Here is a 15520-nt window from a genome sequence, read left to right as displayed (position 1 = left end):
ATCCTGGTTGTGCAAGTATTCAGCCTGCTTTCTAGCCTGTTTGAGCTCACTTTCTTTTGCACCAGTGTGTCATTAAAGATTATTTAACTCCTTTGTTTTTTTTACAGATTTCCCAACATCATCAGCAATGCATTATAAATGCCCATGAAGTTCCTATTGAAAACATTACTTCAGAAGTAATTAGAACAGATACTTTTGAAAAATCACCATTTAGCAACTTCTTTCAAAACCTTTCATGTGAAGTGTTTTTTTCCTAACAAAACATTCCTTTTTAGAAAAACAAAACAAAACAAAACAAAACTGCATTTACAGAGGCTGCTCCAGTGCTCCACATGAATGCTAATGTAGAATTATTAGTTAAACTACCATTTTCTCTGCAACGCTTTAGTCTAGCAGCAGCTGTTGGGCCCAGGAATGGTTACAGGGGTGATTTTCAAAGCCCAGTAATACGCAGGAAGTCTAACCAATGGTTTTCATGGGCTGTTCTCACCCCTGGAAGCTTTTCTACATACTAAATGCAGCATTACAAACTCATCTCATACGAGAAACAGCACAATATAACAGAGAGGAGAGGGTCATGGATAAGTTATTGATCTACAGGAAACCTAAGGGATCCTAAGATTAAGAAATTAAAGTTCAACATCTTAAAAAAGGACAGTACTTTCAAATTTATTAAAAAAACCAAAAAAAGTTGTTAAAGGAAAACCACACTGGTAGCCAGTAGCACGCTGTTGCAATAACTCTGCCTAACTTCTTCTGGGCAATTAAATATTATGCTGAAAAGCAAACTTCTGCCTTGCCAAAGACAGATAATTGATAATTCAGGCTATGCTTCAGCATCCACATTCCAGAGCCTTTGGATTCTCCAGTGAGAATGAGAATGAGGAACAGCAACTGCAGAGGCAACTATAACAGTAGTTGTACTGATGGATGATGACTGGCCATGAGGAAGCACACCGAGTCCTCCACCTCTCTAAATACTGGTCTTTGGTCAAATGGAAGAATGCATGATCCTTCTGGGGTCTGGCTATGAATATGATCCAAATATTTTAAAGTACTTTTTCACACAAAGTTCTACAAACCTTCCATATGCAAAACTTCTATGGGACAGAGCTGGATCTCAACTCCAGTTCTCTAATCCTTAGTATTCTGGCTAGCAAAACTTCTAATCCTGTACCAAAATGTAGTGTTCAGAATGTATCAAGCATTTAAGTTTTATATGGTCTTACAGTTTACTTAAGATTAATATAAACATCACTTCTTAAAACATCTACATATTTGGCACTCCTAATAAAGTGTATCCTCACTGTGTTCTTTTTTATTGGGTAGCTATAAACTTGTAGAGAGAGCCCATGACAACAATGGAGGTAGCATGGCCCAAGCCAAAGGAAATTCATATATGAGAAAACAATGGGAAGTTGGCAGAAGCAACTTGAAAAAAACCAAGTTTGTTGGATACACACAAAGAAAAGGCAACTCTATGTGTGTGGTATATATTTGTGCTAAATCTCACATCTTTGCTGTGATATATATTTTTTACAAGGTTCTAAGCTTTTTTATGAGGTGTATAAAATACACAAGAGTAAAGTCTCCAGCAGTTAAAGGGCAGTAGTGGATGTCTCTGCTATGCATTTGCTTCTAATAGAATTCCCATTCACTTTCCTTGAGCAAATCAAAATGTTGTAGGAAAAAGTTCTTTAGAGACCAATGACCCAAATTATCTTTTCCCAAAGGAAAGAGACATTAAATGTTTGGAAACCTGCCTCCAAACACGCATGCACAAAATGTCCTGTTGAGTGAATGAAGTGCACAGTAGTTCCCAATGAAATCCTGTGTGACTCTGAGATCTAGCTGAGGGACTTCAAAGGGCCTACAGCAGAAACATACTCAAAATCCCACACTGCCTTGCACTCTCCCATACAAGTTTCCTCTGTTTATCTTGGAGGTTCAACATTTTCCCTCATTTGAATTCAGCCAACTGATTTTATGTCTTGGCAGCCATTTTGAAATCATATCTTACTCCAGTACCAGTGAGAGATCTAGCTCTTGCCTATCTCTCTTCTTTTACCATTTAGCATCTCTGAACTGAATCATCAATTACATTCTATAGTCCAAGTCCTCCTTTATTGCTTTCTGTTTTGTTCTTCCCCTCTCCTGTCATTTTGAGGGCAGCTTTAGTTATGCACAGTCATTACACTCTTCTAAGGATGTGGTAAATCCAACAGGCTTTGGTTACTTTGTGTAAGGCCTCAAAACCTGTCAGTGGTGAGGGAAGGATGATGGCCTCCACTGTGTGGGAGAAATTACTAAAATTAAGCACATGACAAAAATTAGAAAAAAAAAAAGAAAAAAGAAAAGGAAGCTTTAACACATGGAAAGAGTTTTGGTGGAACAAATAAGATTTGCTGGACCCTTCTCATATGATTCAACAATTCTGTTGTTACACTGCAAGCTGCAGTAATGTAAAACAGAACAAAGTTAGATGGTGGGAGGTAAACTGAAAACAAACCAGTATGTTACCTTGTAATGTGTTTATGGTGCATTAAAATGCATCACTCACTTGTCAAGATAAAATCCATCTTAAAACCCTTTCATTCATTTTGCTGTCTTACATTTAAGGTATTAGCACAATTCTCCATTTTACAAAACAATCCAAGACTTACACAGAGGGACACTGCTGTCCCTCTTTGTCCAATAATCTTCAGGCTCACAGAGTCTGAGTAGCAGTTTATCTCTGAAAAATATCTATGACAGGCTCAGAGATAAGTTGCTGTAAATTCTGCTAGCTCATGGTTATGAAGAAAGCATGTCATCTTGTTTCCTGACATTAAGGTCTCAGGTATGAATGCAGCTTTTAATTTCATACAGCAGAGTTCATTAGCTTTCACCATTCATTTTTACTACACTTGTACCACTTTTCAGTAAACATGTCTGTAATCTAAATATTTCTCATCATTACATTAGGAATCCTTCATTATTTGTGCCTGTTGCTGAAAAGAGTTGTCTCTGCCAGTCAAAGATGTTAAGCTGCAATCCAATTTTACACCTTAAAAGCATAGATTCCTAGGTGTGATAGATACAGGGAATATTCAAAGAATCACTGGTGACTAAAGAAAAAGGCACTAATTGGGCAGAGAAAGCTGGAGAAAGGTGGCCATTTCTCTTTTGTGGGAATCTAAGAGCATTCCATTTCTAAAGGGTTAAAACAACACATAATTAGCCAACTTCAAGCAAAAGAGATTGGAAGCAAATTTAAAGCAAACAAACACCACCACACACACACACACACACACACAAAACTAAAACCAACCAACCAACAACAACAAAAAAAACCCACAAACAAAACACCACACCAAACAACCAAACACACCAGTGGCAATAGTATGCTTTTCAATTACTTAATATTCAGGCCAGTGTTGGTATTTGGAGATGTTTGGGAGACAATTCTGGAAAAATTCAGACTAGCAGCTCTTATCCAGGTGTGTTTGTCCACAGCTAACTGAGGACTCAAACATCTTAGTCATTAGCATCTGCACAGCCAGCTCAGCTGTGCTCTGAGTTTGGACAAGGGCACACACATACAAGAGTGTACATGTTTTCTTGCAGTTTGTAGCATCTTCAGTATATAGTAGTTCCTCTTTCTCACTCTTCTTTGACTGTATGTGGTCCATGCTAAGAAGCTGTCTTGCTCTGCAGAACTAAAGTTGAGTGGTTTTGCTTCAGCAAGTGTTCAGTGAGGAAAGAGAAGAGCTAGACACCGCTGTTCTGGCTGGCATTTATGGTGCTCAATTAGCACTTCAGTTTCATGTATAACGAAGGTGAATGAAAAAACAAGCATAAAGATTTTAGCCTGAGATTTCTAACAACCACTGTGCACACAAGTAAACTGGAGAGCTGTGTCTGACGTCATGTTTTCTGCCTGAGGTTATATACATAACATACAGGTGCATTGTGGCTCCTCTATAGGACTAGAGGGTCAGACTGAAGCAACTTTTTGCTGTTACACATTTAGCTCATGGTACTCTGCAAGGACTCTCGAAGTGTTTCACCTTAGGTAGTCACTGGATAAGAATGCTGAACAAGACACAACAGAGACAGTATTGCTCATACTTATCAAAGAGTTTCAAATACCCCTATGTGCTTTCTGATCTTACCCATTTTGCAATGTGAAGTTCAGAATGAACTTCAGAATGGAACAGAGGCCCTTGCATCCATTCAGGACTTGAAGAACCTACAGAGGCCCCTTAGAGCTGTTCTGAATCCTGCTGAAGCCTATGAAGAATCTTCCATTGACATTTTAAGAATCTGGATCAGCCCCATAGGAAAGGATTCAGTGTAGAAAATACAATTTCTTGTCATGATTGCACTTGGTTTGGCAGAGATTAATTCCAGGCATAGTGGGTGAGAGTTAAGTCTGAGTTTCTGCTGCACCCACACAAAATGAATAGTAAGAAGTTTTCTCCTGTTCTGCAAGGTAAGTAATCATCAGGCAACAAAATATATCGCTGATAATTTTACCCATGTGTGCAAGGACTTCAGATTTCAAGTGACTATGCTCACTGTCATCATTTCCTTGCTCCTCCAATATCACCCAGTCCAGCCCCTGACAATTGTCCCTGGTAGGAATCTGCAGCTATTTAATTCCTCTTTTACAAAAATGACAAAAATGCTTTAAAGTTAGAGACCATAATAATAAAACCATGTAGGTTTCTACTTAGAAAGAATGTTTCAGGACATTCTTTGATATGCTTTGTTTACTGTTGCAAGCAGTTGTAAACCACAGTCTTTTTTCTTTGTTGCTCTTACCCAAGTTGCACATCTGGTTGTCAGGGTCAGTGTCAGCCTGGTGGGGGACCTCTGCAGAGGTCTGTGCATGATAAATATGTGTGTCCTGCAGTATGGTGCACAGGTCTGAGATTCCTTTCTTTCACCTTTCAACCTTACACTGAAGCCCCATAAGTAAAGCACACTGGCTCATTAACAACATCTAAGGTTTCCAGCGAAGCACAAAGCTCCCTCATACACAAAACCTCCAGAAAAAAAAAGAGCAAATAGCATGCTAGTTTGGTCTTTGTTAACCACATTGGCCAAAACCTTATTTGCTTGCCCATGTCCAATAAAAGAGCACGTTTTAGTGGTCAGCTCTACTGTTGTCTCCCCACAGGTCCTGTGGAAATGTCTGATGCATGAAGACACTGGAACTGTCTGAAGATTAGCAAGGCTATCATGCCTTATTTAACCATTTGGTGGTAAATGTGAAGGTGACAAAAAGGGGAAAATACTATGAAGTGACCTGTTCCAAGGCATCAACATACTGCCAGAAAGAAAATAGGGGAAAGTCAGAAGTTTGTCAAAAGCACATCAGAAGCTGTACTCTACTACACAAGGCTAAGTATACCTCACTCCTGCAGCTATGTCACTAGGTAACTGGGCATCTCCTGCAACTACTTACATCATTGCAATGCTTCCAGACCTAAGCAGATTGTCCCTGACCAAAAATTGAGACACTCTCAGCTGACTTTTAGCTTAGTTTTCCTACTAGAGAGATGTTCAATGAGAAAAAACTGCCCTGTCTCCATCAGAGTCCCTCACACAAGCATCTGTATGTATCCACAGGAGGAGACTAAGCCCCAGAAAACTCAAGGAATAGAAGCACATCACAGTAGCAACAGGTAATTTGTCAGTTCAAGATGAGCATATGAAAGTGTTTGGTAAAGCATCATAATTTGATACCATTTAAGTGCAATGTGTGATTTGCAATAGTCTCTTGGTCCTCTTGGCTCTGTAACCACCTGTCTAAAACCAGATCTGTTGCTGCTGAGGAGCAAATGCTGAGCATAAATCAATTATTCCATTCTAGCACTGAAGTCTGGAGACATCATTAATCCTAAAACCATATATGCAGGTATTACACTGTTTTGCAAAAAGACATGGCAAAAATCATTATGAGATGAAGAAAGGGAAATTATTTGAGGGCCAAATAAAAGACACTTCATGTAACACTGGAAATTTTAAATTTCTCTACAAGATCATAGCTACTTCAGCAAAATTTTAGCTAAGAGAACAGCTGTGCTAAGTAAATCTCATAAATGAGAAGGGAGCCTCCTTAACTCCATCAGTTCTTTCAAAACTCTTTTTCCCTTTCAGTTTTACATTACCACCAGAAGATGCTGCTTTGGTAATGGAAGAAGGAAACAAAATGCCAGAAAAAGTGTAACACAGACATTGCCAAGACTCGCAAAGTTCAATGAGTCCTAAAGCTTTTCTGATCCAATTCCAGCTTCTAAATGGTCAAAGCTTTGCAAATTTTATAGGCCATCTGCAGACCTAAGACAATTTATGTTCTCAAAATTACATCAGACCTTTAATTCCTATTTTCAAGAAAATTAAAAAAATGCATAACATTTATGCTTAGCAAAAATTCTCTTCTGATACCAAAATAAATCAACAAACTCAATATACAATAAAAGCAGGTATCTTCTCACACTTCCTGATATGTGACATCTTTCCATCATTAAAAATGCCTAAATGCATTCTAGAATGCATTCCAGAATGTACTGTCTTCTGCCTCTTCCTAATCACCTTTCCATCTCAGCAGAGGAGCTGTGAATAAAGTCAGTTCTGGATCAGTAAGATAAGTAAGTGACCTGAACCTTTATCTAAACTGCAAGACAAAATGCTTGTGGCTTAACAAAGTTTAAGGTTTTTGTTTGTTTGTTTACTTGTTTGCTTGCAGCGAGGTTTTTTGCTTGGTTGGGGTTTAGTTTTGTTTTTTTTTCCCAGGTTTTGGCTCACATTGGAAGCAAAAGTGACAAAAACCCTGCTGAGAGAAATCCATTCTTACAGAACTCCCTCTGGGATTTTGTACAGGTGTGTGTTTCAGATCCTCTCAATATCCCATGCACTCAAGTGTTTGTGTAACAGGGCAAACCAAACATGACACTGGTTCTGTTGCACTCTGAAGTAACCCCAGAGGATAAAAAATTCCCAGTTATAAAATAAATATTTACAAAATCTGTGTGCACTGCTCCATACATGCCTGTGCTTGAAAATCTCAAATTCCACAACAGAGCAGTCCTGGCAGTTAAATCATGTGTTAAACTCAACAGTCAGAATGCAGATTACATGTTTGTTTTCCAGGCATGTCCCGCACTTCCCTAACAAATAGTCTGCTTTGATGACTTGCTTTTTTGGTTAAAGGAATTCAGGTTGATAAGTCCAAGGAAGCCCAGCTAAGTTAAACAAGCTGATATTTATTGGCATAAGGGTGCCACCTATTGTCATGATCATTGATGCAAGAAAATCTTCAGTAGAAGTTTTTGGAAAGCATACCTCTGTTAATTCCCACTTTAGATCACCTCCAGCCCTTGAGATGATTCGGCTTTGGCAAGATTGCGTTTCTGCATGACATACACAGTTTGTACACATACATATTGCTTCTTCCATATGCCTTAATGCTGTAGAACACAGTGATTAATATAATAATTCCCACACATAATGTTTAACTGTTTAGGGAAGCTAAAAATTGTATAAGTGAGTGTACTGCTATGTAAGGAACTGCAAGCTCCAATACTTCATTTTTGGGAACACTCACCTTTATGCAATGGTGCTTAGTAATGGGTAAAGAAATGTTTAGGAGTCAGACTACCCAGCTGCTGCTGAGATGAAAAAAACACCATCTATTTCCAGGCCAGTGGTAAAGCTATATATAAAGTCCAAACACCACAAGGTGCTTGCTTAAATAGATAGGGAATGCTACAAAACCATTACTTCAGAACACTTCACCTCTGTGTTATGCCTGGCTACTTCACTCCTACCACCCAAAAACCCCACACATTCTTTCAACAAAATTAAATATTCTTGGTGCTATAGCTTATAATTAGCAAAAACACTGAGGGCAGAAAAAATGCAAAACCAAGATAAATCTAGTCAGTGGCACTTGCTAAGAGCTCCATATTTATTTAGCATTCCCTCTGTTGGCAGATATATGCATATTACTTTCAGGTAATGGCAATGTATGTTTTGCTTTATCAGTTCTGCCACCTCTTTCTTTCTCCTCTTTTTCTCACTTTAAATTTCATTTACCTCTTTGAGTCAGCAGGGAAAAAAAGCACACCAAGAACAAAGACACAGACTCTGACTCTCACACATTTCCATTCCTTGAACATGCAATTGTATATGATTGAGTTTCCCTTTGCACTTCTTTTCTTGACAAAGGCAAGTAGAAAAACTCTCCTTTGCTCTATTTTGCCCACCTACCTGCCTTCAAAAGCCAAAAATCACAATCTGATTAACAAAATGAACACTCAGTGGCTCCAAGTTGAGTGCCTCCTCCATTTATTTGCACTTAATAGACTCCATTGAGTCTAAGGATGCAGATCAATTCCCTTCCTTGTCTAGTCTTCCTGCTCTGCTGACACAGCAATGTAATTGACACTGTCCATTGTCCACACCAAAATGAATATGAAATAACACCAGAAAGATGCCTCTATCTGACATTCCTAACTAAAGAGGGGAGAAGAATGGTCTTAGTGCTGCCCTAATTCCTGTCTGAAAATATGACTGCAACATGTCTAACGTAAATATAACTGGAGAGCTTAAAGACACCTGTCCAAAGACCTTTTACAAGCAAATAACTAGAAATAGTTGTAAAAACTACAGGTGTAATAACAATCAATGAAACTACAAGATATGTAAGTGGGTAAAGGCAGTTAGAAAAAAAAACTGAGCTATCTATTGCCAGCTTCTTCATTTCTATAGGCAATAGTCATGTTCTGTGCTCCTTCCCTATTTCTATTCAGTCTGCCACAGAAGAAGGATTGCTCAAGTCTACTTTTGTTGGACTTATTGCATGTGTTTGGAAGCACATAGTTTACATGTCATAGATATCTTCAGAGCAGGACCAAGGGGGCACCAGTGGGAAAGAAGCTAAAAGACCCAGCATGGTTTTCCAGGGGGCAGAATAAACACACCCACAGGGACACCTGACAATGGCTGATTCTTCTGCTGACTGTCAGCACAGAGAATATGTACTGTCATAAAATTGTTCATTCTCACAGGGTAAGTTTTTCCTTCACAGACTGGAAGTAAGTTCTAGGAGAAAGACACAGAGGAAGAGCTACAAGCCAGCATCAGACCTAATTTTAGTAAAGTATTTGTTGGTACTATTCACTGGATACCCGCCAATGCTACTGAAGACAGTAGCAGCCCTTCTTTTGCCATGCCCAGGTTATCACTTGGGTTCTAAACTCAAGTAACGTCAAATTAAAACACCCACACAGGGACTGATTTCTGCTGCTCTAAAAGTCAGTCATAAAATGGATAAATTAGAGGTAGAGGAACAACAGTTGGCAAAATCCCCCCTGTCTCTCCTTAGGTATCACAGTGTCACCAAGGTTGGAAGAGACCTCAAAAACCATCAAGTCCAACCCGTCACCACAGACCTCATGACTAGACCATGGCACCAAGTGCCACATCCAATCCCCCTTGAACCCCTCCAGGGATGGTAACTCCACCACCTCCCTGGGCAGCCCATTCCAACGGTGAACAACTCTATCAGTGAAGAACTTTCTCCTCACCTCGAGCCTAAACTTCCCCTGGTGCAGCTTGAGACTGTGCCCTCTTGTTCTGGTGCTGGTATATTACAGCCTTGCAAGACATAAATTTTCTACACTTAAACAGTGAATAATCTGGTTAGCAGTAATAGCAAGTGTAAGAATCCTGTAGGAATCCTGTCTACACATCCTGGATGCAAATCACCTTGTGATTGTATCAAGAACTGAGATGTGCCCCAACAAAAGGATGAAGATTGCTCCCTAGACTGCAGCTGCCTTGGAAATAATGGGAGATGCCACTGCTATTGATACTCTCTGGAATATGCATAAGGTAAGATCATCTCCACCCATCAGGTACTCCAGAAAGGGAAGATGGTGAAAGGACAATGAATTCACCACCTGGACACATACCTAAAAACCTGTATAAAAGATCGAGCAACTACTGGCGTGGAAGAAGGAAATGACCTGAACAGTGCTACTCTGAAGAAAAAAATAAGAAAATAGCAGGAGAGAAAAGGACAGAGACATCACCATGTAGCCTGGAAGAAGCAGACCAGGAGGAACCTTCTCTCTGTGTCCTAAGTTCCGCCTGCTGCAACTCATGGAGCTGAAGAGGCTGCTCAGAGAAGGACTTGGACTTGGACTTTGGGATCTCTCCCTCCCCTCCTCCAGCAGAGGACAGCACAGCCAACAAGGCAGCACCCTTTCTCCACAGACCCAAACTGTCTTGGAGGGTGGGAGGTGGTAATATAATTCCTTTCCTCTTCTCTCTCCCTCCTCTCTCTCTGTTTTTTCTCTCTCTCTCCTTCTGATCCATCCACTTTATTCTGTTAATAAATAGCCTCACTGTTGATTTTTTGGCCTCATTTGTGCCTTTAATTTCATAACACAGGAATATTCAAAAGAACTGAGTCTCTTTCCCTTCCTGGACTGAGACAGCAAGAAATGCAAATACTTCCTCAGCCAAAGGCAGACTAATACTACACTGGCAAACCCGTGCTCCCCACCTTAGTTTGGGAATGGTTAAAACAGTAAAAAAGTGTAACACCAGTGGATAAAGCTTGTAGCATGCTGTACAGACAAGAAGTAATATTTTAATTCATGTGGGGAAACATTCTTCTGTGTTGCAGAGTCAAAACCTCAGCTTTAAAGCCCCATGGGAGAGCTGATCTGGAAAGGCTGTATAATTCTGTCTTAGTTGCCTCATGGAGCTGGAGTACAAACAGGTGATGTATTGTGTATTCTGGACTTCTCTTTGGAAAACTGGGCTCTAAACCACAAACATTTGTACACAGTCTCACCCTCTCACCAGGGCCATCATCTGTTTTAACAACAACAACAACAAATGCACACAATTCAGTGTGACAAGAGAATTGCCACACTCATGATTTTCACTACTTATTCTGATACTGGCTGGTTTTTTCTTTAAAAAAAAAAAAAAAAAAAAAAAAAAAAGCTTCTGGAATCTAGAGTATGTCAGTGCTCCTTTTCTTTTAGCCTCTAGTCCACAGAATTAGAGAGAAAAACTTGGAAACCCAAACCCCAAGATATTTTGACTTTAAGATATTTTATTTTGTAACTATCTTTACTTTTGAAGTCTTAGTCATAGTATTGCAAGGATCAGCTTGTGATTGAACAACCACTAGAGCTAAGACTGTAGATCTTATTCCTTACATGTTCTCTAGGCTAAATTGGAATCACTAGAATTATAAAATCCACGTATTATTATGCAATATTTATTTCTGCCTGGAAAGAACTTCCTTTTTTCACCTGTGAAAGCTTTTTTTTTTTTAACAGATATAATGAGAAAAATAATTATTTTTAAAGAAAGACGTAATTCTCCTGGGGAATTCCCTGCTTGCTAGGCTGCTTTATAAACTTACACCAGCCAGTTAAACTGTTTCAGGTACACACAGTTACACTAACAAGTACTGTGAATGTAATTCAAGTTAAAGAAGCACACTCTGCTTGATTGTCAACGGACAGTTTTCACCTAGCTTTGTTTTCTCATGAACATTTGCCCTGTGTGAATTACAAGCCATACATAGTAAGAATATTTTTTTACAAAAGAAGATAAATTATCTACAGATTTTTAACATCCCCTGTGGCTCAGCAAGCAAAATGACTCTATGCTGGTAGTCTGGCATGCCCCTGGATTTGGCAGTTTTTATGAAGTCTGTTGCATCCTCCTCCAGAAAGTACCAAACTAATCACCTTGCCTGGCCATTCCTGCCAAGTAGTAGTTGGCAAGTGAGTACCACACTTCTATGAGCAACACCTTCTACTGATGACATTTTTACCCATAAACAGACATTATTTACATTAATTTTAGTGACCAAACAAATCAATATGGGAATAAGAATATCAGTTTGTATGTTTCAGCATAATGTCTGAAGAAAACAGGGACCTGCACATACAGATCCACACAATATGAGAAACCAAAGCTAAGTCTGCAGATTCTCACATCATTCCCAATCTTGTAAGCAAGTTGCTTCAAAAAAAAAAAACCAGTCTATAAACCATTTCCTATTATGAGTCAATTTCCTGGTGTTGTAATAAGACTGTCTTTGAAAGGAGAGGAAGGTAATCCCAGGCTGTGTGCAAAGGCAGCGTATGTGAGCCACAGCCTATATGAGCCCGTCTACCCCAGTAGCATTTGCAATGCAGATTATCAGCTTCACTTCACTTTAACTCTGCTGTGCAATTCCCTGATAGGAGTCAAGTTTGAGACCTCCTCATTCCATAAGTGTTCCTGCAGGACATTTCACTGGGCATTACTGACTTCTCCAATAGCTATGAGCATCAATACCTGTCTATAGCCCCTGGTTCTTTTCTAGGTGCAATTCACTTCTTCCAAGCTGACTGGATTAAAATAACCCTGTGTGTATATCTAAGTAACATTTTTCACCAGCTCACACCAGCTCTAATAAGCTCTATAGATTGCTGAAAGTCTTGCTGTAATTGGGTATTTTGGTCTACAAATCCCCTGGCCCTTGACAATGGTGGTTATTTATATGATGAGCATTTTCTTTTCCATTTGTGAATCTCCAAGTTGAAATGAGAGCATATTCTTGAATTTATAGTGTATGTAGATAGGTAAAAAAAATAAATCTTATGCTAATTTAGATCTGAACTCTGCAAGTGCTTCCATGTTTGCTTGTCTTTACTAGTGTACCATTCCCTGGAATGAGCAGATTTCAGCAGGTGGTGTCAGTGGCAGTAAATTGAAGCCTGCTTCTAATTGTTTGCAGGATGAGGGTGTTCTCCCCCTGAAATGTATCATTGTAAAGGAGAACAGTTTTCAAATAAGGTATCTGCATTCTGACACTCACTGGAGACTCTTAAATGCCCCTTTTCTGTACCTAAAGGTCAAACTGAACCCCCAAATGTGGAATTTTTGACATCCAATTAAGTAGTCCACATTAAAAATTGGGCCAGTGTTTCATTATACCTGGAGAATACGTGAGTTCAGCTGAGACAATTCACACTCACCTCATGTGTTTCTCAGTGTTTTCAGTGGTAGAACTGAGTAAATATTCTCTTGCTGCACAGATGCTTTGGATCAAGGTTTAGCTTGTTACACATAAAAAAAATAAATCAGCTCATGTTTCCTTGACTTCATTTTTCCGGCTTTGTCATTCTGTCTAGGAGCATACTGCATGGTCAAGCCAGGCATGGCTATGCATGTTAATAACCCTTGGAAAACTATGGATACTTCTGTGCAAAATCCTTCTTTGTTTTTTCCCCAAGAAATAGCCAAAGTGCACCTGATGAAAAATACTTGATCCTTTTTTTTTTTTTTTGTCTTAATTTTAAAAATTATTATTATTAAAGCCTATGTTTCCAAACCTCTAAGTGGAGCCACAACTGTTGTGCTGCTTTTCAAATCAAAAGGACAGTACAGTCTTCAGAGGATATGGCTTCCAGCCAGTTGTTTAATGCTCGTAGGTCAATACACAACCGACTCAGCTTCTGCTGCATAATTGACAAACCACATATCAGGCCCGGGAAAGTTAACAACTGCACTTTCTTTCACCTAAGATCATCTGTTGAGTCTCTGGGCCCTCAGCCCCTTTTTATTTTATTGTTCACAAATATCTGCTGTGAGTCCCCTCCAGGCACAACACACTAACTGCATGCCTGAAAACAAATCAGACCCTGGTAAGCAGTGGGTGTCTGGTCACTCAGGAGCCAGGCTAGCTGTTCATCATGCTCTTCAATTTCAGTCTGCCAAAGAGGTTTAGACCCACTGCTCCCAGTGTAAATTATTTGTGGATGAATGAACTAGGAAACATTTTCTCCAACATATTTTTGATTAATGGAGTCATGACACCAAAAGTCAATGCATCACCAGCCTTGATACAATCCAGCAACCTATTCCAGCTTGTTTGTCAATTGTCTGCTTTTTAAGGTAAATATCTCTTTGCCAAAACAAATGTCTTTGTACAAAAGTATTTTCTGAAACACTAAGTAAGTAGCAGCCTTCCTTTTATTGTGTTGTTTTTCATCTGGTATTATTGACTGCCTGTTTAAATGGAACAAACCTACTGGTAGGGGAAGATTTCTGGAGGGGACACCTGAGAAGGGCAGAGCACACACAAACACCAACAAGATCAAATGCTTGATACTACCCAGGGAAATCACTTGATTATTTCACCCCTTCTGTCCCCTCCACATCTTGGCAGTCACGCATAAGGGAAATACCTGCACAACACCCAGACCTCTATCCAAAACTTAGTACTATGGGATATGCCTCGGGCTAGATACACCAGTATTAAAGGGAAATAAGAAGCTACTAATATTAGTTCAGTTAATATTCTCATCCAGATTTTTGGGGATACTGCTCCTACTGTATCATAATAGTGATATCTTGTACTTCACTCTAATGAAGCTACAGCAAATTCCAGCAATGTAAGCACAGAGATTTCAGCTCTATCTGTGACCACAAGACCCGGTATAGAGATATAAAACCATCTCTGTGCATGCTGCTTCCATTAACAATGACTGAATAGCTGTCATCTGGAAAAGAAATAATCTGGTGAAGACTCTAACAGTAAGTTCAGCATACAACATGCATCCAGTCAACACTGAGTTATGCCTCGTGTTGCAAAGACTTAATGATTCTTAGTCCCTCAAGACTGATTGCTGATAGAATAGAATAAACCAGGTTGGAAGAGACCTTCAAGATCATCGTGTCCAACCTATCATCCAACACCGCCTTATCAACTAAACCATGCAACCAAGCACCCTATCAAGTCTCCTCCTGAACACCTCCAGTGATGGTGACTCCACCACCTCCTCGGGCAGTCCATTCCAATGGGCAATCACTCTCTCTGTGTAAAACTTCTCTTAACCTCCAGCCTAAACCTGCCCTGGTGCAGCCTGAGACTGTGTCCTCTTGTTCTAGTGCTGGCTGCCTGGGAGAAGGGACCAAACTCTGCCTGTCTACAACCTCCCTTCGGGTAGTTGTAGAGAGCAATAAGGTCACCCCTAAGTCTCCTCTTCTTCAGGCTAAGCAACCCCAGGTCCCTCAGCCTCTCCTCACAGGGCTGTGTTCCAAGCCCCTCACCAACTTTGTTGCCCTTCTCTGGACACACTCCAGCAAGTCAACCTCCTTCCTAAACTGAGGAGCCCAGAACTGGACACAGTACTTGAGGTGTGGCCTAAACCAGTGCAGTGTACAGGGGCAGAATGACCTCCCTGTTCCTGCTGGCCAAATGATTGTCTGAGCAGTTAAACCAGTGAGTTTGATGTGCACCTTCTTGGAAGGAGACTCTGAGTAGTTCCATAAGCAGCACACACAGCTGTATCCACCTGCTTTTACTAGCCAAGAAAGACATGCTGCTGTTCTACCAGCTGCTGTTTTCATTATTTTTTGTTTCAGATCATTGTTGTGTTTGATGGTGCTGAGCTCAAGCTGTGATGACCATGCCCATCTGATAGTCTCAAAATGATGGAACTGTGTT

The sequence above is a fragment of the Melanerpes formicivorus genome, unplaced genomic scaffold, assembly GCF_026170545.1.
Source record: "Melanerpes formicivorus ecotype bairdi unplaced genomic scaffold, bMelFor1.0.p_v2 SCAF_25, whole genome shotgun sequence".
Taxonomy (NCBI): Eukaryota; Metazoa; Chordata; class Aves; order Piciformes; family Picidae; genus Melanerpes; species Melanerpes formicivorus.
This window is presented reverse-complemented; position numbering follows the sequence as displayed.